The sequence below is a fragment of the Hermetia illucens genome, chromosome 3, assembly GCF_905115235.1.
Source record: "Hermetia illucens chromosome 3, iHerIll2.2.curated.20191125, whole genome shotgun sequence".
Classification (NCBI taxonomy): domain Eukaryota; kingdom Metazoa; phylum Arthropoda; class Insecta; order Diptera; family Stratiomyidae; genus Hermetia; species Hermetia illucens.
The window spans coordinates 100,340,516-100,367,910 of NC_051851.1; the positions used below are offsets into that span (position 1 = coordinate 100,340,516).

Below are 27,395 nucleotides of genomic sequence, written 5' to 3' on the forward strand. Positions count from 1 at the left end.
GACGTAAACTACAAGGTCTGATTGATTCAATATGCTAAAGGGGTAACATATTTAGAAGTTCTTCCAGGTTTCGATAGAGTATAAATGCCACTAGACACAACCTTCCTGTCAGGATTAAACGAACTTACTGCAAGATTTTTCCTGCCCAAAAATAGGAGGGTGGTATTCCGATTATTTTGATTCGAATGTGCTCAGAATATGAGTAAGGCAATAAATTTCCATCTTGTAAAAAAGAAGCGGCATCCACGAAATACTTCTGATGTGAATGGCCCACCCACGGGTGGATCAGAACAAAAGATTTTGGGTACTGATGTACTCCAATCGTAGAGGGTAACATCGAATCCGCTAAAGGAAATTATGCGAAACATACACGATTCTGGGATTTTCCGTTGGGCGGTGGCATCAAGTACGATGGATCATGACGACTTAACTGCTCAGAAAGAAATAGTTTCTCTCACACTACACACATACAACACGCTCCTTAAAACTAATTTATATAATAAGAATTATATAGAAAAGTGAACAGAGGTGGGTGGTATTTATAAAGCCTTCTGATCAGGATATCTAGAAAATTACATCAGGCAATTCAAAGGTTAGTCATATAGGGATTCACGAAATACGTAAGGGAGGACAGTTAAAAATAATGTAAAGCCTACGAAAGATGAGTCGTTATAACCAAACTACGAAGGATACAAAGATCAGAAATATGCCAAGCAGAAAATAGACACCACTAAGTATTGCATATTTTAATAATTGTTTTAATGCAACTATTGTTTGAATAAAAAGTTATGAAGTGAAGCGTCTCTCCTTTTACCGACCCAGGCCTTGCGTGCTTCTTTCAGCTCATAAACAGCCTTTCGTAAATTGCGGCTTTGATGCATTTTGCTGTCAATTTCAAAAGGTGCTTTTAGAAAGATTCTCTCATCCAGTTCTTAATGAAAAAAATGTATCGTCATTGGGGGAACCGCTCCTATGGGGGTATAGGGTGCGATACACATGATAAAAATGACAAAACATCGACGATTGTTCGGACACTCACGACGTTGCACTCATCAAAACTAGGTAAGCGAGTCATCAACGGAGATAGCTAAATATTTGTCAAACCCATTTACAACAGGATTCGTGAAATCGTTGAACCATGGTACCTTAAACCAGGCTACGCGGTTACTCATTACAAAACACGGTGAAATGCGTCATTCTCTCTACATGGTAATCCCGGATATAGAGAAGGAGTTTGACTACGTTCCATACACACACCTGGTATACACTACGGTAACATTTAACACCAGAAATGCACTGCACTAGGATACATTATTTCTGCGCGATTTGAAGAGTAAGATGTGGCAGGTATAAAAATCTTTATGCACATCAATTGGAGGAATTATCAAGAAAGCGCCCTTTCGCTACTCCTTTTTATTCTTATCATGAAGATATCACATCCAAAGTGCAGCGAGCTACTCATTATTGTATGCAAATCATGTTTTATTATCGTCTCGAGACAAAATTGTCCTCAAACAGTTTGTCTAAAGGTGGAGTGATCTTCTGATATAGCACCGGAATCTGTATAAAGCTGACTTTTGGACAACCGACCGACTGAAGCACTAGCACTATCACTGTTAGTGACGGCGACCTGCCGAGAACTCAACATTCCAATTTTTTTAGATCGGTTTTCGTGCTATCAAACTGCCCAGCCTGATTAACCCCGATATACATATGGCACCATGTTGTATTGTGTTTGGTCGAATTCACTTCCATCCTCATTTTTCCTTTCAATTTGCCAATTTGTTCCAGAAATCAGCATTATAACCAGCCCAACAAACATATTTCTTCTCAGACTCAAGGAATACAATTCCGAATAGGCTGGAAGTACTGTAGTCAAACTTTAGCCATATTTCCTAATGCCTTCCTCAATTGTAAGGTAATCCCGAGCTGTCTCAGCGGTGGCGAAATCGTTTGCACTATTTCTTCCTTTCCGTTGATGGCTACATTCCACTCGAGCAAATTTTATTTCTAAACTCCTCTAATTCTACTATGCTAAATCCTACCTGATATTTCTTGGTGACAGGCCCCGCGACAGGTCGACCAAGAAAATGCATACAATGTCGTTACAAACATGATGATCGGATTGAGTCACAAGCCACGGAGAAATGCTAGGGCGTCCACCTCAGTCGACGCGGCAGGACGGGCCCCGGTCCTGTCGAGAAATGGGCAAGGGTTCTTGACGCATGGACGGCGTCTGGACGTAAGCAAGTTAGTCTGCACACAACGAACAAAACAAATACGTGTCTGCACGCTAAATGTTGGTACCCTAAGTACAAAGACCGAGGAACTCGCAAGAGCCCTTCAGAAAAGGTGCATTGACATCTGCGCTCTGCAAGAAACCCGATGGTTTGGTGCCAAAAGCTGCGACATTGAACGCGAACGCGGTAAAACAGGCTACAAACTTCTCTATTTTGGTAACGCACACACTCAATATGGTGTTAGCATTGCCATCTCAGAGGGTTTCCGTGATGCCATTAAAGAAGTCGAACGATTTGATGATCGGCTGATAAAGCTCACCATTATATCAGCTGATCGCACTATTCACTTCTTCACCGCGTACGCACCACAGACAGGTCGACCTAATGCCGAGAAAGATGCCTTCAGGCAACTTCTCGATGAAAAGACTTGTCACGTGCCTGCTGCCGATTATATAATCATTGCCGGCGACTTTGATGGTCATGTGGGTGAAAAGGCAGACGGTAACAGGGGGGGAAAGGGGTTCGGAGCGCGCAATGAAGGTGGCGAGCGTATAATCGATTTTGCGGACACCCATGACCTTGTGCTTATGAATACATGGTTCATCAAACGATTGTCTCATCTTCCCACATTTTATAGTGGGAACAGTAAAACGCAAATCAACTATATTCTCATAAGACGCCAACATTTTACCACTGTCACTGATTGCGAAGTCGTTCCCTATGAGACCATCGCACCTCAACATCGGCCGTTGATTGCTGTCCTGCGAATTAAGCCACCGATAAAACAGCATGAGGAACGCACTGGCCCGCCGCGTATTAAATGGTGGCGATTTGGTGAGAAGAAAGAAGAAACGGTCTCATTCATACGATTGCCAACCGTTACGAATGTGGAAGAATCATGGAACCAAATGAAAGACACGATCCACAAAGCGGCCTCTGCAACCCTCGGGGTCACAAAACCGGGTAAGCGGCACATCAGCCGAGATACTCGGCTTTGGAATGATGATGTTGAAATGAAGGTCCGTGAAAAGAAACGCCTCCACCACAAATTTCTCGACGATAAAACGCCTGCTAATAGGCAAATTTATAAGAATGCCAACCGGGAAGCAAAGAAAGCGGTCGCTGTCACCCGAGCGAACCATTTCAAAAACCTTTACGATAAACTGGACACTCGGGATGGCGAGAGAGATCTATATTGACTTGCTAACAGCCGTGGTGAACGCACACAGGATATCGAACACTTCTGTTGTGTTAATGACAAGAACGGTACTGTGCTTACCAACCGTCGAGCTGCAACGGATAGATGGCGAGAATACTTCGAACAGATTTCAACTGAAGAATTTGCTCATCCTCCACTTCCACAATCATTGCCGACATTTGGAGCAATTCCACCAGTCAGTGCAACTGAAGTCGAGGAGGCAATAAAACAAATGAAATCGGAGAAAGCAACAGGACCTGACGACATCGCATCTGAGCTCTGGAGAGCGAAGAGCTGGGACCCAACACTGTGGCTCAGTGAATTCTTTAACCGGGTTATTCATGACGGAAGAACACCATCTAACTGGCAAGAAAGTACCACTGTTCCAATATGGAAAAAGAAAGGTAGCCCAGCAGAATGTTCAAATGACCGTCCGATCCGGTTACTTCCCCATACCATGAAGATTTTTGAACGCATTCTTCACAACCGTATTCGCGAAATCGTTGAAATAACCGTGAATCAAGCCGGATTTGTCGAGAACAGCGGAACTACTGACGCAATACACGCTACGCGGTTACTCATAGAGAAACACCGTGAGAAGCATCGCCCTCTTTACATTGCCTTTCTGGATCTAGAAAAAGCATTTGACCGTGTACCACACGAACTCATCTGGTATGCTTTACGACAACACTTCTTGCCAGAATAACTCGTGCGCTGGGTTTAATTGCTCTACCACGATCCGAAAAGTAAAGTTCGAAGTATGGCGGGTGTATTAAAACCACTTCGTGCCTCTGTTGGTGTTCATCAAGGAAGTGCCCTCTCACCACTCCTCTTTGTTCTTGTTATGGACACCGTCACACGGGATATCCAACGTCCAGCGCCCTACACACTGCTTTATGCAGATGATGTTTTCCTAGCATCTGATAGCAAAAATGATGTCGAGCAATTTGTTCAAAAATGGAATGATCGGTCTCAGATTGAATTTAAACAAAACTGAATTTTTGACAACCGATCCCCATGAAATAGGCACAATCATTGTTAGCGGCAGTGATCTGCCCAGAACTGAGCGATTTAAATACCTCGGGTCAACGCTATCAGCCAGTGGAGAACTGCGTTATGAAATTGCTTCACGGATTAACCCAACCTGGATGAAGTGGCGTTCCGCAACTGATGTTTTCTGTGATCGACGTATCAACGAACGTCTCAAATATAAAATTTACCGCAATGTCGTCCGTCCAGTCGCTCTCTATGGTTCTGAGTGTTGGCCGACCATAAAAGACAATGAACGGTGTCTTGCGGTAATGGAGACGAAGATGCTACGTTGGACTAGTGGCGTCACACGTTTAGATCACATCCGAAAGGAGGATATCCGCGATCGTTATGGGGTTGCACAGATCGTGGAAAAGTTGCGAGACAGGCGTCTTGCATTGTATGGTCACGCAATTCGTGCAAACGAGAATTCACTTGCCAAGATTGGTCTGAACATCGAAGTCGATGGTAAACGACCAAAAGGCAGAACTAAGCAACGGTGGCTTGATACGCTGAATGGGGATTTAAAAGCCTCGAGATTGCACCCAGATCAGGCATTCGATAGAGCCAAATGGCGAAGCCGATCACGACGAGCCGACCCCGCTTTTGAACGGGACAAATACTGAAGAAAAAGAAGAAGACTCCTTTAATTATACCTTATCATAAAATTTTGCAGTTACCAAAATATTAATTTGCCCCGAAAGCCAAGAAGCGCGCAATACTCAATACCACTGTCAAACTCTGGTTTGCGTCTTGGTCCCCAGTTATTCTTTCAGATCCCATCGTCCTGTTTCCTGCCTTCCTTTCCAACAAAATAATATACAGAAGTGGAATGTTTTTATTTTCGGGTTTTTTCGATTATTTTTTTCTTTGATCAGAAACGAATGTGTCGTATTCTGAGGTACCGTAAATAATAAATAGCAAATATATTCCTTTCTACCAAGGCTGCTCCAGTTGCCCACATTCTTCGGGGCAACTTTGTTAAATTTGTGGAAATGGTGCACCCCAATTTCTTCTGAGTGGCAGAAGGGTAGCTGCCCTCACGACCCCAGCGCTCAGTCGCCCTCGAACTACGTTAGAGAGAATAGTAGGAGAAATTGTAAGGTTCTCAGGAAATTTCGGGAGAGAACTGAATCACATTACAAGAAACCGTGAATGATGGCACATAAACGTGGAGTTTCAAAGCGGTTGACTGTAGTTGCAGTGACAATGAAGAGCAATTTGTTGCATATCCGTTAGTGATCCAACCTACGTCAGGGAAACGGTTCTGCTACTAAAATAACCTTGCTTAACTCTCTCCCAAAAAGGGTATATCCTTGAGTTTTTCGTTTAGTGTGTAATAGTACAGTATTTTCGATGCATCAAAATCTGACGACACACTTCACAATAACATCCTATGCCAGATCGAAAATGGCATATCTACGATAATTGTGCGAAAAATGGTTTTGCTTCGCGCCTAATGACATTATTCCGCAGTGAATATAGCAAACAAAATCTGAAAGTAATGAATAGCGAAATATAAGTGATGGTGGAGGTTATCTGCAATTAATAAACTCCAGTGATCCCTTTTAATCAACCATCAGAAATGTTGTGGAAAAGTTCGGATGATAAGATTGTGCGACTACATATGCGAAAGAACTTCATATTTTACGGAATTTGTCTTTAACGTTAAAGGGTACTTTGCGATCGAAACTATTTTCAACTGATCCTTGGAACACTTCCGTTGATATTTATTAGAAGAACTCTTTTAACTTCCTTAACGGAACGAAACTGCGTACAAAAAGGCTATTGGTCACAATGATGCGCCACCATCGGAAAAAGTGCATAATTTTAACTGCATAAATGCAAAGCGAATATCATTTTACAGATTACAAAGCCATGAAGCAGCAAGAAATCCAGCTTCCAGCACCCTTTAAGGACTTCACTTTGGGTACAAGTATCTTAAAGATTTTAAATTGATGCAAAATACATAGCAAACTTATGTAAAGGACTTTTCTGGTTAGGTAGATTACTTCTGAACAGAGTCCATCTATTATTTGATGATTATGTTGTGGCTCTATGCGTCGATAACTATTTCAGCTATTACCCTTGGCATTTTACAATAATCCTGAGAGAAGATACTTGAACTAAACGTGAAATCTAAATATTACGAAAGATTACTTAACATACAAGCTACCGCACTGACGTAAACAACAATTTCAAGTTTATTTAGATAATTTAATTCGCATGGAAGCAATTATCTTGTTCAAGCTCTGCTGATTGCTGAATCTGGGTTTTCGTAGAATATGTGATTGAAATTACTGAACGTTTCCATCGTTCTTGGAACTCCCATCCAATGTAGAGCAATAGCATGAATGGCACAAATTTCACTTGAAGCTAGAAAATGTGTTTTGAAGGCGAAGCTATTATACATTAATATAATATTAAGCGAATTTAAATTGCTTAGTCTACCTGTAACCATCCGATGATTAGCAGATTCGCTGTACTATAAACCAAGGTAGTTGATGGATTGCATTGCCATCTAAGTACAGTTTTTACAAATGGTCAAAGAAAATCCTCTAAATCGAATTGAGCGCAGAACATAATTTCAGTTCTTGAGAATCGATAAAATCAGTCATTATACACATAATCCCGATGCATCACCATCATAATTGCAGAATCAATTGAAAGTCAGTTATAGTCGTCACTGGATGCAAAAATTGATACTTCATTCAGCAGGACAGTCATAAAGAGTGCAGTCAAAAAAGTAAGATAATCATATATTCTGGAGTTTCCACTTATGATCACGACTTGGAAACTAGGGGGAATGTCACCCAGGATTTCACCATCAAAGTGTCCAAATATTTTGCCAATGCTCAAGATTCTTCTAATATCTAAGAGAAAATAATAGTCCAAAATCAAAATCGTAACCGCAGAACCCAAATTAGCAAAAATGTGGACGGTCATTATCCAAGAAAGACATTTCAAAATTTACCAATAACCACCTGAGATTATCCCCTTACAAGGAGTCTGCTCTTAAAGTCGGCACCTTGCTCTCCAAACGAAATAAAGAAAACAGTAGGTGATTAGCCACTATTAGAGAAATTAAAAAAAACTAAAAAAAAATCCATTATAATCTGTAGCAATTGATATTTCATTATTTTTAAATCGGAGTATAAAAAGATCTACACTATAATATGTGGAAGTGTATTATATCGTCGCTTCCTGAGACCATCATTATACAACTAGAGAGCAATATATCCTTTAAGGTTTTGTGGGAAACAAAACCTTATTAGAGTCGAGTCGATGTCTCTTTGTCTGCCTGTCACACCTGATTTATTCGGAAACGGCTCGACCGATTGTCATGAAAATTGGTGAGAGCGTGTGGTCTGCTGTTCCTTTACATACAGCAAGTGGTGCCATTCTGTGTTTAATTCCTCCCCATGCGTTCCGTCCCCACGTACTCGAGGAGGGTGATCAGACCCGAGTCTGCAAGGAACTCATCTGAAGGGGCTCTGCCACGAAGCCTCACCGGAGGTTATCTGGTACCATGGGAATCGGGATGGTCCTCTAAGAGCATATGCTCCAGGAGAATTCCTGGAGGATGTTTTCTCGGCCCGGTTATTTGCGGTTGGCCCCCTAGTGGGGGTTTCATGGTGGTTGTGGTTATGCCTACATCGCGGGCAGAGCTCGTCGGAGCTCGAGCGTGGAGTTGCGCTGTACAACTCGGGTGCCGTACCCCTTAGTTGCTGCAGAGGTGTTAGATAGGCCTCGCATCCACTGATATGAATGCTGAGCCTGCACTCAGTATAAACCAGGACCGCTGTGCTTGCATGGCGGGGCTCTGATTGTAGTCCCAAAATCAATCCGTGTGCGAAAAGGACACCTTCACGGCAGGTACTCACGTTAAACCCCCAGGACTTTCCTCCCCATGCATTTAAATGGAGGGTGCACCATTTTTTTTCACAGAATGTGGAAATGTGGGTATTAAATGAAAGGGATCAGTTATACTTTTCGAAATTGGTGCCACGTTTGACATCGGGTGAAACGTAGTGAAGTGAGGGCTCAAAATATGACCCGCAAAAAGTGTAATAGGTCTCGTTCTCAGAACCTATCCAACCCAAAAATCTGAAAAAAAACTCAGCGATGTATCCAAACGAAATCTAGGCCTCAAAATACATCCCGTACTGCACAAAAAAAAGTTAATAACAGCGTATTAGCATATTTTAGAAATTTAGTCGGAAACCCCCCTTAAATTGACGCTAGAACTACATAATTTGGCACTTGCATAAGAGATAACGTAAGTTATAACTTTGGAAAGGAAATGCAACTATTATTAACGAAATTATAGAAAGTGAAATTCTACTTTTTGTGTTAATTTCGTTCATTCTAAAACGTGTATGACGTCATCATAACATATCAATTGGTCAATACTACAACAAAATGAGCTCACGTGAATGGGAGGCAGGAAAACATTTCGTTTTAGTTTTTTTTACCATTTATATATCAATATCATTTACTCGACACAGACATATGGATGTTATGATAGATGTATATGTAACCGAAGCTTTTGGGTAGTGCCTAATTCAGATAAATACATTTGTACATTGAACAAACTGTATACGTACTATATATGAACATATGTATACTTTTATACGATCAATTTATATACATGCATATATGAGTATAGTATCCGATAATAGGCAATGTTTGTTTGTTTAAGGTGAACATAATATCTACGTCTGCATTTCCGTAATGCTTTTTAGCTCCCTCGTGAGAAGTATTCTTGAGTATTGTTCCGTGATTTCGTCCCCTTTCCGTAATTGTGATCGCCTTGCCCTAGAAAAGATACAGCGCAAATTCATCCGCTCGCTCTTCTTCAATATGAACCTCCCCGTGTTGACTATCCCGCCCGCCTCCATACCTTTCGTCCCCCTTACCTCCTCGATCTTTGCATCCTCTTCAAACTCTCTACCGGCCTAATGGCCTAATGCCCCGCCTCTGCTGATATCGTTTTTCGTAATGCGTCATACAGGACGCCTAACGTTGACTTTTTTCGGTATGCCCTTTATGGAGCTCGAAGTCTTTTCTATTCCTCGAACCCGAAACTATGTCGGAGCTATAATGCCCTAAACTTTGTTCCCGTCCTTTTCGCACTTTAGTGTTAAGTGTAAACTACGATCTTTGCTTTTTCCCCCTGCTGAAGGAAATATGTGATTTGAATTTGATTGGATGATTGATGACTCAATGAGAAAGCAAACAAATTTCATCGGCGTAGTCAAAATGTTTGAGGAAAGATATCGAGGTCCATTGAACTTCCCTTTCCTCCGGAGAAGATAACAAGAAGAACGTAACCAATAACACAAATAAACAATATAGATGACAAGATGCAGTCCTGCCGAACTTCACGTTTGATCCCAAACTCCTCTGAGATTTTACCTCAGTGCAAAACGTGACATTTTGCGCCATCACATGTTGCTCTGATTATGGCCAATAGTTGCTCTTGAATGTTCGTCGTGCATAGAATACTCCAAATACACTCCCCGTTCGCGCTGTCAAAAGTATTCTTGAAATCGATGAAGAGAAAGTGAAGCGAAAATCCAAACTCCGAGAGCCGTTGGAAAATGACCCGGGTATTCATGTGATTAAAGCAATAGGGTCCAGAGCGAAAGCAAGCCTGCTCTCTTTCGATTAAGTGTAGGCCATGTTTCTTTATGTATTATAGAATTGACTTAGCTATTATCTTTGCGATGGCATGGAACACACAGATACCACTCAAAACGGGCGCATTTCTTTGGAAAATTAACAATCATTCCCTTCGTCCACTGCCTGGGTGGTGTCTACTATTCTCAAAATTTCAAAGTAGATCAGCAGAAGCTGCAAGTGTATTGATGAATTACCCTGCGGCGAGACCATCGAGTCCAGCAGTTTTATTTCGTTTTCGATTATTGAGTGCAATAATGGCCGAGATAATTTTTTACTGTTTGGAAAAGTGGTCTGTATCTGCATGTGCATTTCATCCACAAAAGCGTAAGTGGATGTGATAGGCTTAGAGAACCATGATGAAGTGTTCTTTCCGTTTCTTTAATTGCTCGTCACCGTGGATAAGGATTCGACTATAAGCGTCCATCAAGAACCATCGAAAGATTTGCGACGTGACCAGCGCAATAACAAATTTCCTTCGGCACACTTTTGGCACACTACGCTGAAATCCTCGAAATTTTGCTCAGCATCGGAGTTCCAACGCATCACGTTCACCATCACTCCCATCTGTAGAGCCTTTAAACCTTTCCGTTCATCGATCTCTCATCATTCAGCAATCAGCCACCAGATCTGCTGTCCTTGAGAAAAGAATATTTCTTATGGCGGTTCAGTGCTGATCGATATTCTCAGGTGAGTTACCCAGTGTATCTGCGCTCCAATCAACTAGATAGTTCCCTTCCCTGTAGAGAGGCAGCTGGTTGATACAAGCGGTCGATGTTGAACTTGGGGGCTCACGGCTCTCCAATTCTGCGAAAAGTAGCAGACGCAAAATGCAAGCGAACGTAAGCGACCATCAGATGGTTATCCCATTCAAAGCCGATGTTAGCGCTAACTAACTTTATAGCAAGTAATGCACCACTAATGAGGAAGCGCTTGAAGCTAAAGAAATCCATAAACTTTCCAAAGGTCTCAGGCATGAGGTCAGTTCTTATACGAGGCGTTCTTGACATTTGGGTAGGAGTAGAGTTTTGAAATTTTCAAATTGCTAGACCATATATTTCTATCCTCTTTAGTAGCGTATTGTGAAAAATAGGGAAAATTTTGAGTGTATTTTAAGCCACTAAAAAATCAAATAATAGATTTTGGCACTGCAGCCCAGGCAAAGATACAAACAATTATCTGCTGTATTTTAACTAATAAATAGAACTAGACGTAATGAGGATTTCGAGTAACATTGGGTTCTCGCTTTGTGGCTATTGGATAATCCATCAATACAGGTTTGTTACAGCCGAAACCTGACTTTTGCATCAGGTTTTTGAGGAGCCCCCAAATGATACTGAATGAATGCTGAAAAAGACTATGTATAACGCAGTGATTGGTGTGATAGTGCATCATAAACGTATGTAGTTAGTTTAGTAGTTACTACTAAACAAACAGACTACATTCGCATAACGGACGGCTCGATTAATCAACAAATCTTGAAAGCATTTCACCCACAATCCAGAAAATGAGTAAACTGGCAGATTTAAATAGGAACGCGAACTTTGTTTTCTATTCACTCGTTTATTTAGCGTAGTCCACTATTTTGTTCTTTTTAATTGTAAGCCTTCATCTACGGAAGAAACGCATATACCCTTATCAGAAGAAAAGTTGACACCCGGCTTTAAGATTAAGATGCTGATCAGCCGCGAGACGCTTCGTATCGGGGAAATCGAGAAGCTAAGAGCTGACACAACAGTCAGGAGAAGCATATGCTAGGTTCAAAGGAAAAAGCTCAAACAGGAACAAAACCTTAAAGAAAAAACACAAACCCTTTGCCGCTTTTAATCATTGAAGGTTTGCTTCCTGAAGGCTGAAAGTCGCTAGCTAGTACTTTGCTCCCGAAGGTTATAAACGGCTTGGTGGAGGAGAGCCGCATTTTTGCGGTAAAACAAAACCAGCTGTTATCGGCTTTGAAAACACAAGGTAACGCCTAAGCACTGTACTCACATGATATAAATTACGGAACATCAGCTCCATTAATGTTCATACCCCTGTGACTACAGACTGTAGAGCCGGAGAAGGATACTTTCTTCGAGATAGTGGAAAGAACCTTCGACGCCTGGTCTAGGCATTATGTCTAAACCAAACTAGGAGATTTAAACAGTATTCAGACGATACATCGGCTTCCGTAGCTTGCATCAAATTAAATGGAATTAAAATAAAAGACATAAGCTTACTTTTGTTTTGTGTAAACACAAAACCCTATTAAAATCGGTTTACTGTCTGTCTGTCTGTCCGTCACACGCATTTTTCTCGGAGACGGTTATAGCGATTGACATCAAATTAGGTAGAAAGGTGGGAACTGTGAACGCTCACGCATACAGTGAATTACATCTTTTTACGTCGAATTTAAGGAGGGGGGTCCCAATACATGCAAAAGGGGGGGGTAAAATTTCTTTTCATCGAATATAGTCATGTGGGGTATCAAATTAAAGGTATCGATTAGTACTTTTCAAAGCCGATCTCAGTTTTGACATTCGTTGGAAGGGTGGGGAGCGCGAGGGGTTGAAAGTGATCACTTCTTTAAGGGGGCCATTCTCAGAAATTACCAAACCGAAACATCTAAAAAAAACAGGAGGCTGCCACTATATGGTGCCTGGGCTCCGAAATACCTTCCATGCAAATATCTGTTTAAATAAAGTTAATAATAGTATATTACTACAATTAAGTTCATCCTAGTACCATGAAATTGCAGTGATATAGGCTATAATATAGAGCATGATCTTACCAAGTTTGGTGGATATCGCACCATTACTAACAAAGTTATAATACCTCAAATTTGTTGCTTCTTTGAAAATTGAAGACTATGAATGTCAATATCACCCGAAAGTGGATACTCTCACATAATATATGGATATATTACGTGCTACGTACTAAGAAATACACAAAACCTTTCGTACCTGAAGCGTCCAGCTTCCGGTTTCTCGACTTGTTGTATAAATATATTGGAGCCGTCAGTTGAGTATTTTAATATATTATTGTACAAGCGCATTACCGGTGATTTGGAGATCCCGTCACTATTAAGCATAGAGAAACGATTATCATTAAGGAGAAAACAACAGGTTATATATAATCTGCCTTCATTCAGATCAAGCGGGCAGTGGGAGATCAATAGCTGCATATTACTGAAGACAAAACATACATACATCATGGGGAAGTCAACACAAAAGAACTACAACACAGAATGGTACAGGTCAACTCAATGATGCTAGAAGACTCCAAATTTGAGACCGTTGAAAATATCTCTTCTTTATGGTGAATAGTCACCACCGATAGCAGTTACGATGATGGAATTCGTACACCGTTATTTGCATCCAAAGTCTCATCATAGAAACAACGCTCTACTGTACAAGGCGAAGAGCTGGTAGTCGTCATGTATTCTTTGGAGACTCGGAAGAAAAATTGCGAACTCATTGCGACATATGAAAGAAATACTAGAAAAAATTGTTGATGCCATAAGCAACGATGGTCTATTCTGCAGCCCATATAACAAAGTGATTAATGAGTAGTATTAGGATCGTTCGGTTGTGGACAAAATATGTCTCAAAAGACTGTGCTGATCGAATTATATTCCACATGAGTGAGGGTAATTCAGTGCGGACAGTGGCAATACCTGTAGTGGAACAAGAAGACGTGGGAGACCCCACCCCAAGGGGAGGCAGCTGCTAGGGATTTGGTGCATCTGGACACAAAATCGGAATATTTGGAGTTTGGCAGACTAGGCACTGGTTGTTACGCCAGTGGTGATGATGTAGAGTTAAAACGGATTGTAGTACTATTACTAAGAAGAACAAAATAGTAGGCTGTGGGAATATCTACATAGATGAGGGGAGGAGCTCATGATAATAATGAAGAAAACGACGCTTTTAAGAAAACGGTAGATACACTGAATCACAATATCGTACCTTACCCAAAATAATTATTTGATATAACCTCTCACCTATTGCTTATCACTGTCGATACCATGCAGACTTTCACGGGCAATGTGACTTTAATTGTTTGATTTTTTTAAGCTGCAAGATCACATTTTTCGGTAAGAATGATTAAAATCCCTTCACCTGATCGGCGAAACAAAAGACATGTATTGTGTTTCCTTTCTATACAGTCATTTGCATGTGTAAATAACGGTTATTCTTAGACTAAACTAATACCAAAGTTTTTATTCAAAGTCTTGTTGCTCCTATTATAAAAGCTAATACCTTGGCGTTGTGCCTTTGCCTTTGATTGTCATTCTTCCAAACACTCCTATATATAGATATCTTTACAGCTTATCAAAGGCTAGCTGTTTAGAAACAGGTAACTGCCATGATATACGACGTTGAATGACATATTTCCATGGATTAATTCAATTAAGTTTCAATCGATGCATTCGTGCTGAAACTTGATCTTGTTAAACGTCTATCCCATCTTTGTTATACTGCAATAAAACCCTTAGTAGCTAGTGTCAGTTCCAGAAAAGCACAATAGTTACAACATCTAATTGGCATTTAAGCAGGAACACGTAGAACTGAAATGTTTTTCTCGAATGGAGAACACTACACTTTTGGTGGATATTAGAGTCAAGTAAAACAGTAACATCATTTCAGAAGTCGAATGCGTTCAATAATGGCATAAACTATTTTGAAAAGAAAATATATCATCCGTTATTTTAAAGGGGTATTGACCTAACAGGCACGCTCCTACATTACTCTCGAGTACCGTTTAAATCTGAATTTCCATATGAGGAACGGAATCTGGAACGAAACCAATTCCATGCCCATTCAAAACACTCAAGAATTAAATCAATATAATATTCCCAAGAACCGGTTACATGAATCTTCGAGATATCTTCGAGAGATTCATGTGGCTCGCATGTGGTATGTGTACCAAAGCGCACTTTCAACTTACCGAAAAAATCCTGTTAGCAAACGCAACAATGGACGAACTATGGAAGTTTTCTAATAGTATAATCTCCTGGATGATCACTTCACTTAAGCCTTCAAGCCACTTCACTATAAACTTCACACGATTGCGTCTTCAGCCAGACCAGATCGATGCAGATCTTCACGTACGCGCGACACTGAACTCGTACACGTCTTGCGCCAGATTCGAAAGCAGTTTGTCAACCAGATTAATATTGAGTTAAAATTAAGTTTGGAGACGTTGGACCGAATTCGTCCATATCCAGAATCTTCACCACGTCTCACTCTCACCTGCCTGCACTTTCGGTATATGCCCGGGCAAATGTCGAGGTTATTTGTTCAGCGCGGGCAAAAGTAACAATAACAACAGCACGGCCGGTCCGGAAAGCTGAACTGGCCACTAACTGAAATTGCCGAGTCGTTTAGCGCAGGCACACAAATTTCCAAGCGAGTGGAGCCACTTCTTCTTCAAGAGCCACTCTCGCGTCTTCGCCTGAATTGCACCTGTCCAATCACATATGATGACTAGATCTTCAATCTCGGCTGTTCCGCGAAGACTTTCTTAGCGACATTTCGTTCGAGCCCTTCCGCGCTTCCGCGATTCAGTAGTTGGTATCTGCGCGACAATGCCAGCGAACTGGTGAGTAAGTACACAAGACGATCACAGATATCTTTACTATCGAGGTTAACAGGACAGAGTGGAACATTGAACTTGCGATTCCAATATACGTGCGAGCGAAACTTTCTACCAGGCAAGAATGTAGGTATACGGAAACGCGGAGACGCCGAGCGAGAAATGCGGTGCAAAACGCTTGGCGCACGTCAGATAAAGCGATGAGACCATCAGTGTTTAACGCTTGTGCCTCACCAAGTCGACCTGAACGCGTTCGTCTGAAGCTGCTGGTCAACCGTAATGTCGCGCACAATATCGGATTTACTGCTAAATGTATGTGCCATATGCTGATTACCATTAAGTCAACCAGCCAAGTGTGTGTCTTTCGAGAAACCGTGGCCGCGCGAGGCCCAACCGTGGGAGGGCCCCTCGTCCCCGCCGCATTGCTGAGGCGCACTTTCTTCTTTACGAATTTCACTTCGCTTTAGTTCTCTGATCTGAAAGTTATTGATCACGAAACACTATGCTAATTGCTTCGAATGTTTTCGACTTTCGTTTCGAAGGTCAGTTCCACTTAATCCATTCCATTTCATTGCGACGTGAGTCACACGATTCACTTTCATTTTCCGCACGCCGGAAATAGAATGCTACGGAGTGACTCGCCCACTTCGCTCGAGAATTATGCTAATTACTTGAGAATTTCGTCTTGGATGCGATAAACAGACTGCGACGAAAAACAAAAGTAAATTATAAATTCCTCCTTGATTTTCCACGCACGCCATTGCAGTTTGTTACTCCCGCCGTGCGCTGTGACAAGCGGCTCGTTAAAAGTTATCTTGTAATTGCACACCAAAGCAAGGCAATTTCAGAAGCTCCAGAAAACACGGACAACTAGAGCGGAATGCAGCAATACTGTTACCTGGTGGTTTTCGCATGCATGGTAATGAATACTCGAAATGAATCGAGCTCGATTATAAACAAAAAATACGATCGGAAGAAGTATGGGGTTATTAGTTCATAGCCGGCTTTGACCAAGCAGTCGAAATCCCACTGAAAAAGAAAACCAAAACACTGTATTGGAAATTAAAGAAGTTTTCTTTCTGTAAATCATTCCCTGAACTCCATTCATGTTTTATTGGATGAGAAATGAATCAATTATGTATAATAAATAATAATAAAGCAGGTTACTGGCTTAAATCTTTTGTTTCGCGAAGCATGAGACATTCCATGATAAACAGTTTTTGGGTTTGATGCAGAATATCAAATTTTGGACATTGTTTTCAATTTTTTGCTGGACTTGACCTAGAACTATTGTTAAAAAATAAAAATATTCATATATGCAGTTCCTTACAAAATGAGTGCCTTCACACGTGCTTCCCCTGTCCTGCTCTTCACTCATATTAGGCAAAAATGTTGACGCTGATGTATTCAATACTCCAAAAGCGTATGGTTACTACCAAGTTCTGTTTCTCCACCAAGTTTTGTACCCTAACTGATGCGTTGCTGTGTTATCAGGCCAGGTTATCCAGTATCTCAGCAGTTGTCTATATAATATAAAAGCTCGAGATGCAACCTATATACTTGGATCCTTTTATTCACCAACCATGACAAAATTTTAACTGTAAAGCTTAAAACTACTCAATTTGCATATGAAAGGAAGAATGCCAGTCTGCAGAAAGTGGAAATTGTTCCGACTATCGTAAAATAACACAGACGTCATGTCTGCTGCTCTTTGAGTGGTTAAGCGCATCTTTCCTATTAATTCGAATAGAAGTTTGGTAACTTTACTCACCACAAACATATACCAAATTGCTATTACAAAGCACTGCAAAATAGCTACATCTTTGGGTAGCTTTGCTTTTCTTAATTCGGTAGATTTGCTTTTGATAATACATCGCATGAAAAAATTAACAAGTCGGGAAACCGGAAGCTGATCGCTGCAGGTATGAAAGGTTTTGTGTATTTCTTTTGTAAAGACATTTGAGTGTGCGTTTGTCCTATTAGTGCGTACCACGTTATACATATGTATATGTATATATTTTTTTGCAGCCAATTAATTAAATGGGGACACCCCTTAAATTTGACGTAAAATTATCTAACTCACTGTATGCGGGAGCGTTCATAGTTCCCAACTTTCCGTCGAATTTGGTGTCTATCACTACAACCGTCTGATTGTGACAGACAGACAGACAAGCGAATAGACAGTAAACCAATTTTTACACAAAACCTTAAAAAGGGCTGAGAAGAAGTATATTCTTCATGAATGCAATTTTAATATATCACTCGAGTGTCAATTATTCTCGTTAATTATGGCGTTAGCATCCTATTTGCATGGCTTTGGATGCAGTTAATTCCACAAAAAATTGATAATTTTGAACTGCTATAACTTTGACACTCTTCTTCTTTTTCTTCAGCCTTCCCGTTCACAGGCGGGGTCGGCTTATCGTTATCGGTTTCACCCTTTGGCTCTATCGAATGCCTGACCTGGATACAATCTCGAGGCTTTTAAATCCCCATCCAGCGTATCAAGCCACCGTTGTTTAGGTCTGCCTTTTGGTCGTTTACCATCGACTTCGATGTTCAGACCAATTTTGGCAAGTGAATTCTCGTTGGCACGAATTGCGTGACCATACAATCGAACACGCCTGTCTCGCAACTTTTCCACGATCTGTGCAACCCCATAACGATCGCGGATATTCTCATTTCGGATGTGATCTAAACGTGCGACGCCACTAGTCCAACGTAACACATTCGTCTCCATTACCGCAAGACACCGTTCATTGTCTTTTATGGTCGGCCAATACTCAGAACCATAGAGAGCGACTGCACGGACGATATTGCGGTAAATTTTACGTCTGAGACGTTCGTTGATACGTCGATCACAGAAAACACCAGTTGTGGAACGTCCCTTCATCCAGGTTGGGGTAATGCGTGAAGCAATTTCATAATGCAGTTCTCCATTGGCTGATAGCGTTGACCCGATTTATTTAAATCGCTCAGTTCTGGGCAGATCACTGCCGCTAACAATGATTGTGCCTGTTTCATGGGGATCGGTTGTCAAAAATTCAGTTTTGTTTAAATTCAATCTGAGACCGTGTTGCATGAGGCGATCATTCCGTTTTTGAACAAGTTGCTCGAGATTATTTTTACTATCAGATGTTGGGAAAACATCATCTGCATAAAGCAGTGTGCTCTACACACTGGACAGAGCTGGACGTTGGATATCCCGTGTGATGGTGTCCATAACAAGAACAAAGAGGAATGGTGAGAGGGCGCTTCCTTGATGAACACCAACGGAAACACGAAGTGGTTTTGATACATCCGCCATACTTCGAACTTTACTTTTCGGATCGTGGTAGAGCAATTGAACCCAGCGCACGAGTTCTTCTGGCACTAAGTGTTGTCGTTCGTGTGGCACACGGTCAAACGCTTTCGCTAGATCCACAAATGCACGGTGTTTTCCCATGAGTAACCGCGCAGCGAGTATTGCGTCAGTAGTTCCAAGGTTTTTGACCAATCCGGCGCGCGAATGCGGTTGTTGTGTTGGCAAGAATGCGTTCAAAAATCTTCATTGTATGTGAAAGTAACCAGATCCGACGGTAATTTGAACATTCTGCTGAACTACCTTTCTTTTTTCATATTGGTTCATCCTTCCCAAATAACTCGATTAAAGAATTCACTGAGCCACAGTGTTGGGTCTAGCTCTTCGCTTTCCAGAGCTCAGATGCGATGTCGTCAGGTCCTGTGGCTTTCCCCAATTTCATTCGTTTTATTGCCTCTTCGACTTCAGTTGCGCTGACAGATAGAACTGCTCCAAATGTCGACAATGATTGTGGAAGTGGAGGATGAGCAAATTCTTCAGTTGACATCTGCTAGAAGTATTGTTTCCATCTATCCATTGCGGCCCGACGGTTGGTAAGCGAAGTATGACTTTGAATTTATGGAAAATAGGAGGATCAGATGATCATTCTATGTGGCCGAAAACGAGAGGGAGGAGCTATCCCAGAAACCTAAAATGTTGGCGAAATTGACGGTGAAGGTCCGCCCACAAAGACTCGGGTAACCCGTCCTTGTACGCCTCTGTGCTAGCCAGGCCCGGGCCTCACGTGTCATTAGTACAAAATTAATGTGTCTGTACCGATGAGTGGGTCTGCACTGTTGGTGGTGTATTTTTTAAACAAAAAAATTTGCGACGGCCTAACCAATAAACCAGAACGCGAACTAAAACTGGCAAAAGAAAAAAAAACGGCTCGACCGCGCGTAGAGCCGTAAGTCTTCGGACCCGAGTGCCGCGATCGAGAGGGAAAATCCACGACGGATCACAGCCCCGATCATGGTTTCTTCTGCATCAGATAGTTATTAAGGCAGCGCCCCTGAGGTTCGCTCCCATCCTTGGCACCCTCCGGCCATTATTTAGAGGATGTCCCTAGAAAGCTCTTGCGGAGTCAAGGAGGAAGAGAGGGGAAGGAATTCCTCAAATCAAAAAAAAAGAAAATATTTCCAATTCATGTTATATTCATCCAATCTAAAAAAAATATATAAAAGTAAAATGAAAATGAAAAGTAAAAATATATAAAAGGAAAAAGTTTCTGTTTGTGGATATAATTGCATAATTTAATTATCTATTAATTCAAATCTTCTTTAATTTCCTTTCTATTGAGTAAGTAATCATTTATTCCTGATTTCCTCGTTTTTAATCAGCTTTCCATTGAAATTCTAGAAGATTAGTAGGAATGCGAATTTTCCTCGAGATAGCAAAACTCGACTAAATTTTCCTTTCAAAATCAATTTAAAAGTTCGTGGTTTCTTCTAGCGTCGCGTTGCGTACGATTAACAACGAACCACGCCAACAAGTTGCCACAAAAACGATATTTTCCTCGAATCGACTCCGATGAATGGGAATGGGACCAGAATAAGCTGAGTAAAGCGCCGTACGACAGCACCTAGTCGAATAAAATGCACTAAACTGAAGGATAGTGTTTGCTGTCTGCCTTCGAAATGAAAGTGGATTTCGTCTGTCCAATACCCAAAAAGAAGCAAAACGTTAGTCACGCTCGATCGCCTCAATTGCAAGGGGACGGTGATTAAGCACTGGCCACGCTAACGACCAGCTTCAACTCTTTTAACATTGCAGTTAGACCCCGTATTGCGCTATTATTTGCGACTTACACAACTCAGTTTTAATAAAAAGCCTTTTCACGAGTCCTTCGGTTGCACTAGTAACTCATACAGTGGTATCGCTAATTGGTTACAGTATTTTCTTCAAGAAATCTGACGATCCGAAATCGTGCTCGCTTGGCACTCCGAAACGCAAAACACTCACTCGCTAACAACAAATTCTCCCAAAAGAAAGAAAATCGCACTTCTTCCGGAACGGCCACAGCTGAAAATCGCTTCAGCCCTCTTCCTAGATCATTCCCCACAGTCTTACTTTCACAGCTCTTCCAGATGCCACTGAAAATCTTTCTCTTAATCTCACCGGCGGTTGATCCGCTGTCCACCCACGGACCGGTCCCTATGCTGCTACGCTCACCTTAAACTCCGAGAGTTCATGTTGCAGCAACATGTGCATCCGGCTACGGATGCGGCAAATCATTCCTCTCTATCAAGATCAATTCGCTCGAGTGCATTCAATAATGTGCAATCTGCGGCAAACATTAGGCTGATTGCACATTATGGAATGCATTATTTGAACAAATTAATTTAGAAAGAGGTGAATGAGTGGTGAATGTCGCAAAGCCACGATCACTACAAGCCGGATTTCCAGGAAACTCGGCATGCGTATGCGCGATACTGTCCTCTATGCCGGTGCATTTAGTACTCCTAGGATGAACTTGGAGTTTTTTCAGTCAATTTCTAAAAGTTGGTAATATACTATTAAAAAGTTTATTTGAGCAGATATCCGAATGGGACATTTGATTTTTTCTAATTTTTGGGTTGGATAGTTTCCGAAAATGAGTCCTGTTTCATTTTGATTCTGTACATTTTGACTTCTTACTCGTGGGCTTTACAATTCACATCAAAACTAATATCAGAAAAATTTGTACTTCCCCTTTTACATGTATGGAGAGAGAGTTCATGTAAATTTATGTCATTCAATGTATGCTTGGGATTTAAAATTTCGTTGGGGTCGGTTTAGCCGTTGTGGAGAAAAGTCCGTGTGACTGACAGACAAACAGTAAATCGATTTTAATAATATTTTGTGTTCCACCAAAGCTTAAAAACACGCTAATCTGGGTCGGAGTGACAATCACCCTAAAATTTTGGATGAGAAGAATTCTAGGAAATTGGCAGATTGAATTACGAACAGGTACTATTCTATGGTTATCACCGTTGTCCACAGAGGGGTACTATTACAGCTAATATGGTTTATTGCAATTGACAAACTCCCGGCACTACCAGCGTTTTGAATTTCAGGAGAATATCAGGGAGGAAATGGGGATGCACCAACTACGCTGAATATATACTACAATAGTAACGCCATTGATAGCTGAGCACGATAGGTCGAGAACCTGCAGGAAATGTAGGAGTTGAGGGCCATTTTACCAAATAAAGGAAGTGGAAAGGGAAGTGCATGACCGAGATATTGTAGGTGAGGTACTCAGAATATAGGAAGGAGCTGAATCGTAGGGTCCCTCGCAACCATTTGAGGGTAGAGTTCCTCGCAAATCATTTGAGACTTGTTTCACTGTTTGGGGCACACATTTTGAGTCCTCACTTTAATGGTGTGACTTTATAGCAGGAATAAGATGATTTTCGAAAAGTATCAATTGAGCGCATTGCTGACCACATTGCTTCGTACAGTGTTACTGTAGTGTACCGTTACGGTCTTGAATGAAACGCTGTAATATACTTCAAGGCCCTAATCGAATATGAATTGTTGCCCCAACGATTATTATTATTATCAATTGAGTCATTTAATTTAATACCCAACATGACCATATTCTGTGAAAAAAACGTTGCTCCCTCCTTTCGTATATATGGGCTCACCTCAAAGCCAACACAAAATGATGCAACTGTAGCGGTTTACAGACCAGATATTCTCACAAAATTTCGTGTTGATAACTCCAGCCGTTTCGGAGTAAATCTCGTCTGACAGACGGACAAACGGAGCGACAGGCATTGAAATGATTTCAGTGAGGTTTTGTGCCACATAAAAGTTTAACAAAAGATATTCCCGTCGTTCTGTCGAAAGAGCATGAAATATAGGTAGCGGAGTTAGTGCAAAAATGGACTAAGGCATGTCTATTAAAAGGACACTTTTTCCAAATCAGGAGAAAGTGTGGACCGCGTCATATTTGTCCACTCCCTAATGCGAAAGTCAATGCGCGGAAATTATCTGTAATCACCCCTGGAACGCGTCTCTTTGATCCAAGAACAGCCTTGTCCTCCTGGGCTTGGTGTCATGTAGCGACCGAAAATATCGCTTGTCTACGCCCGCAAATCCACTGGCCGACTAGCTCATAGTACATTGTAGAGTTAAGCAGCCACGTTGTCATATCATTGCTCCGCTAGTTGAATTGGTGGCTTAAAGATTACAGTCTAAGTCTCTATTGAGTACACTTATGACAGCAATTTCTAATTCAGATTTGTAAGTGGTCTACGCAAGTAAATCCTACACAACCCTGCAATATAATCGTTGGCGTGAAATCCATTTCATTCAAAACCGTACAATAGTAGTAGCATTATTATTACAGGTTTACGGTACACTATTGGAGGTAATGTGATCAGCATTCTGCTCGCCCGAGGTTATTACCCTGATTTGACTTGAGTGGACTTGCATCCGTCCAGTGACAATGCGCCAGCCAACAGTGATATTTGAACTGCGTCCTTCCGTACCACAGTGTACTGTTCTAACCACTGAGCTATCCGGGCTTTAACTTAATTTTCCATTGAAGTTAACGGAGGTCTGAATTTAGGATACTTACCACTTCCAAAAATATAACGGCTGTCGTCATTCTTTCCACAATGTCCATTTGCCCCCATTGCTCTCATTGGGAGTGTGTGCTTTTTCCCCACGTTATTTGCATTGACTGAACTGATCAATGCTTCTGATGACTGGTTTTGCGAAATATCCAAATATGAGGCATTTGAAAGATTTTTCTAATCAGGTCTTTTGCGACAGATCCAAGACAACCCATTCGATGTAAACTCTTTTGACAGTAAACAACTCCTGCGCTGGCGACAATGTCATTTGAGTACCGCCATAGACTATTCTCAAATTCAAGATGCATTCTTCTCGAAGTTTCTTCAAATTTAATTGATTTTTCAACGTAGTACAGATATCTCTTCCGAGTACCACTTCATCGAGGTCCATGAACATGCATTTCATGGACCTCGATAGATCTCATATTTTTAGGAAGATGGTTCAGCGGTGTAGAATCCCAGCCTTTTAATCTTATTGCTTTGGGTTCAGATCCCGGATGCCATGGGTGCGTCTATTTATCTTTGTGCTTATCTCGATGCTGTGAGCTTCTAATTGCACAGCGTTAAATATGAAGGTAATGAACCATATTTACTAACAATAACTACAAAGATACCTTCTCTCCAAGTCAGTTATGACAATGTTCGAATAATGTGCTAACAATGATGAGGCGGTGGAGGTTGCTGAGAGCCACAAACTTTTCACCATTATCGTTATTGTCATCAAAACCGTGTTATCGTCATCACATATCTGAGCAAGAACGCGACAACAATGTCACCTTCAGTGAATCTCCCCCTAAACTGTATCCAATTTCTCTACTGAATTGGAAGACTCCGCTACCAAAGACATAAATATTGCGCTCCTAAATAAACATATGTTGCCCTTTACGGTAAAAGACAACCACCATTTTAAACGGCTCTTTTCACACATTACGCATTTGTGGGGGGTCCCGGGCCTCATGTTATGGAATCGGAGTGCGAGATGCTGAGTTGCAGTAACTGCTCTCTGAGTAGAGTCTTTTTGTCCCGCTTAAGGGACTTCAGCTCGCTACTGTACATATGTACTCATCCAAATTGATCTAACGTGCCTACCTGTATTTCCACTTTACAACATGCACAAAAGTTCGCTCCGAGCAGTCGAAGCTAGTACACATGCGTTGATCGAGATAAATTACACTGAGCGACATATGGATCAGTCCACTACCTCTGAAAGAAAAAATCCAAAATGGAAGGCAAAAAAGGTGAAAAGTGGAATAGAAACATTACAGAAGAAAGTATCGGTCCAAATCTGTTTCACAGTGAAGCTTAAAAACTATTGAGGCACAGTATTAAAGAGAAAAATAAATTTATTCGCTAAGTTTTTTTTAGGTCCGGGATAAATTATAGTGACCACAAAACGGGCTTCGGGACCGCCAAAAGACAAAAGATGAAGCCCCTGGGGGAGTCGTCGGTGAAGAAGGGGATGTCGGACCTGCAAAACAGTTGGAAGGGAACTCAGGCCCCTTAAGCCAGATCCATGAGCTGAAGGAGCAATAGATCCTAAAGGCTAACCAGCTTCAGCCCTGCAGACCACCATTCTTTCCCTTTAAGAGGAGTTACGAATCACCAGAGAAGAGAAGGTTCAACGCAGCCAGCAGTTGCAGCAACATGAAGAGCATCATCGACCAGAACAACAGCAGCATCAGTAGCAAGCAGTATCATTAAACGTCAACATAGAAAAAGCTGCAACCGAAGACATATCCCTGGAAGTAGTGCTAGACGGTGATGAAACGCTTATTTGCAGAAAGAGAACTGAGAAGGAGGTTAGTGCTAAGCCTATAAGTGCCCCACAGGCATCTCCTTCCCAATCCAATTCAAACCAGCCCGCTGTAACAAAAGAAAAACAAAAAAGAAAAGAATTTGAATGTAACACAATTTTTGCGGATTTTCAAGAAAAATTGATTGAATATAACCCTTAAAAATACGAGGACCGATAGGACCCGCATATTCGCGGAGCCCGTCGAGGACAATGGACAAATTTTCTTTCTTTGTTCTGAAAGAAGTAGAGCTGAAAGCCACAACAAATACCCCTCCTTCATTAAGGACACAGTGCTTAAATATTTGAGGCTTCCACTGGGCAGCCGATATTCTGTTGGACATCAAATCAGCGCTGTTCGTGGACACCTTCAAAAATTAAATCCGACATTAGCTAAAAAGTGGCTTTTGAAAATGTAAAGCCAATTGAACACGTGCAGTGGTTTAACTGCTAGAACTTTGGGCTCATCGACCTAATCTCTACGATTGTACACAGGTGCGTGAAGGGCACAGAAAGCCTTCCAAGCGGGGAATGCAGGAAACCCGCAAGTGAGATGCCGCACTGTTGCAACTGCGCCAAGCTAGCCACCTAGTTATCGCGAGAGGCCAGCCTACATAGTCTTCCATGTCAAGCAGACGGTGGCACAATTGTCGCAAAGCGCCAGAGTCTCTTATACTCAAGCCCCTCGTAAGAGTCTCCCAAAAGCGGCTGTTCAACCAATTCCCATTCCACACGCCATCGCTTTCCGGAAATTGATTCAAGCGCTTGATTCAGCCCCCACCAACGAGCGTGGTCATTTCGCTGCTATCAAACTAACTCTCCATCTATGGAGTTAAATATCGTAATGTTTAGCTTCGCTTCCCTGATCTCATACGCTCGACGTGCCACTGCCCAAGTGCAGTAGATGTCTGCAAACCTATCGTACGAGCAGGAACTATGTTCAATTTACCGGATAAAACATTATCCAGAATGACAACAATACTGGCGCTATTCATCTATCATTTTCAAAAAGTCGTCATCGATTTCTCGCCTCCTCCGCTGCGGCGGAAAGGGTGAAAATGGCGGATAATAGGCGAATTTCGATAGCCTCCATCTATATTATATGCTACTCCCACATTGAAAAACTGGACCAAGAGCTGAAAGCCTTTCAAAACTTGAAGCCAGAGTCTAAACACCTTACTTTCAGTCGCAACATCAACTCGAGGCATAGCTTCTAGGGCGATGCGGTAATCAACAGGAATGAGGAAACTTCACTGAAATGAATCTACCACCCTTACACACCAAACGATTCCACAAGCAAGGCCTTCTAATCAATCCTTCCTTCACCACTACCAGCTGTTTGAGGAAGCAAGAAAAATTGTTGGGTTATCTCCTGTAAAATTTTCCCAGGTATGTCCAACCACTATGCAGTGGAACTCAAACTGATCTCGGCGTATCTGCTGCGAAAGCGCCCAGACGAACTGGGATAAATTCAAGTCAAATTTAACACCAAGGCTGAACTTTACGAAACTTACAACCAACCGTAACTTGTCCTAAAAACAAATCGACAAAACAATCAGTTTGGCGACAGACGCAATTAATGCGGCTGCATGCAGAAACAAGCAGTTTATTAAAGTCACTTCCCCAGAATATAATGCTATACCTAAAGTTCAGTCAAATTTGGGGCGGAAATGTCAAGCGAATGTTTTGGATCTAAATAGTAAAAAATCAGCCAGGGCTGACGAAATTCCAAACTTCGTCCTAGAAAACCTTCCCGCAGCCTCAATCAAGTTGCTAGTTGTTCATTTATAAATTAATTGAAAATCAGTTCCTTATCCTGATCATAAAACTGCTGTCAGCTTTTTCGAAGATAGATACTTCTATTTCACCTGCGGAAATGAAATTTCTCTTGCCGGTAACATCTGAAGGCCTGTAGTTATATAATATTTTCACAGCTGACGTTCCGTCTCTTGATATCGGCACTGACCTGATT

The 27,395-nt window shown here is 41.6% G+C and overlaps 1 protein-coding gene across 1 annotated transcript in view; it reads right to left on the minus strand.

Annotated features, from left to right (window-relative positions):
• Positions 1 to 15,983, minus strand: part of LOC119653118 — a 155,754-nt gene extending 139,771 nt beyond the window's left edge. The window contains exon 1 of the mRNA XM_038057642.1: positions 15,079 to 15,983. The gene's annotated coding sequence lies outside the window, so the exon portion shown is untranslated. The remainder of the gene's footprint in view (positions 1 to 15,078) is intronic.
• Between the last annotated feature and the right edge of the window lie 11,412 nt (positions 15,984 to 27,395).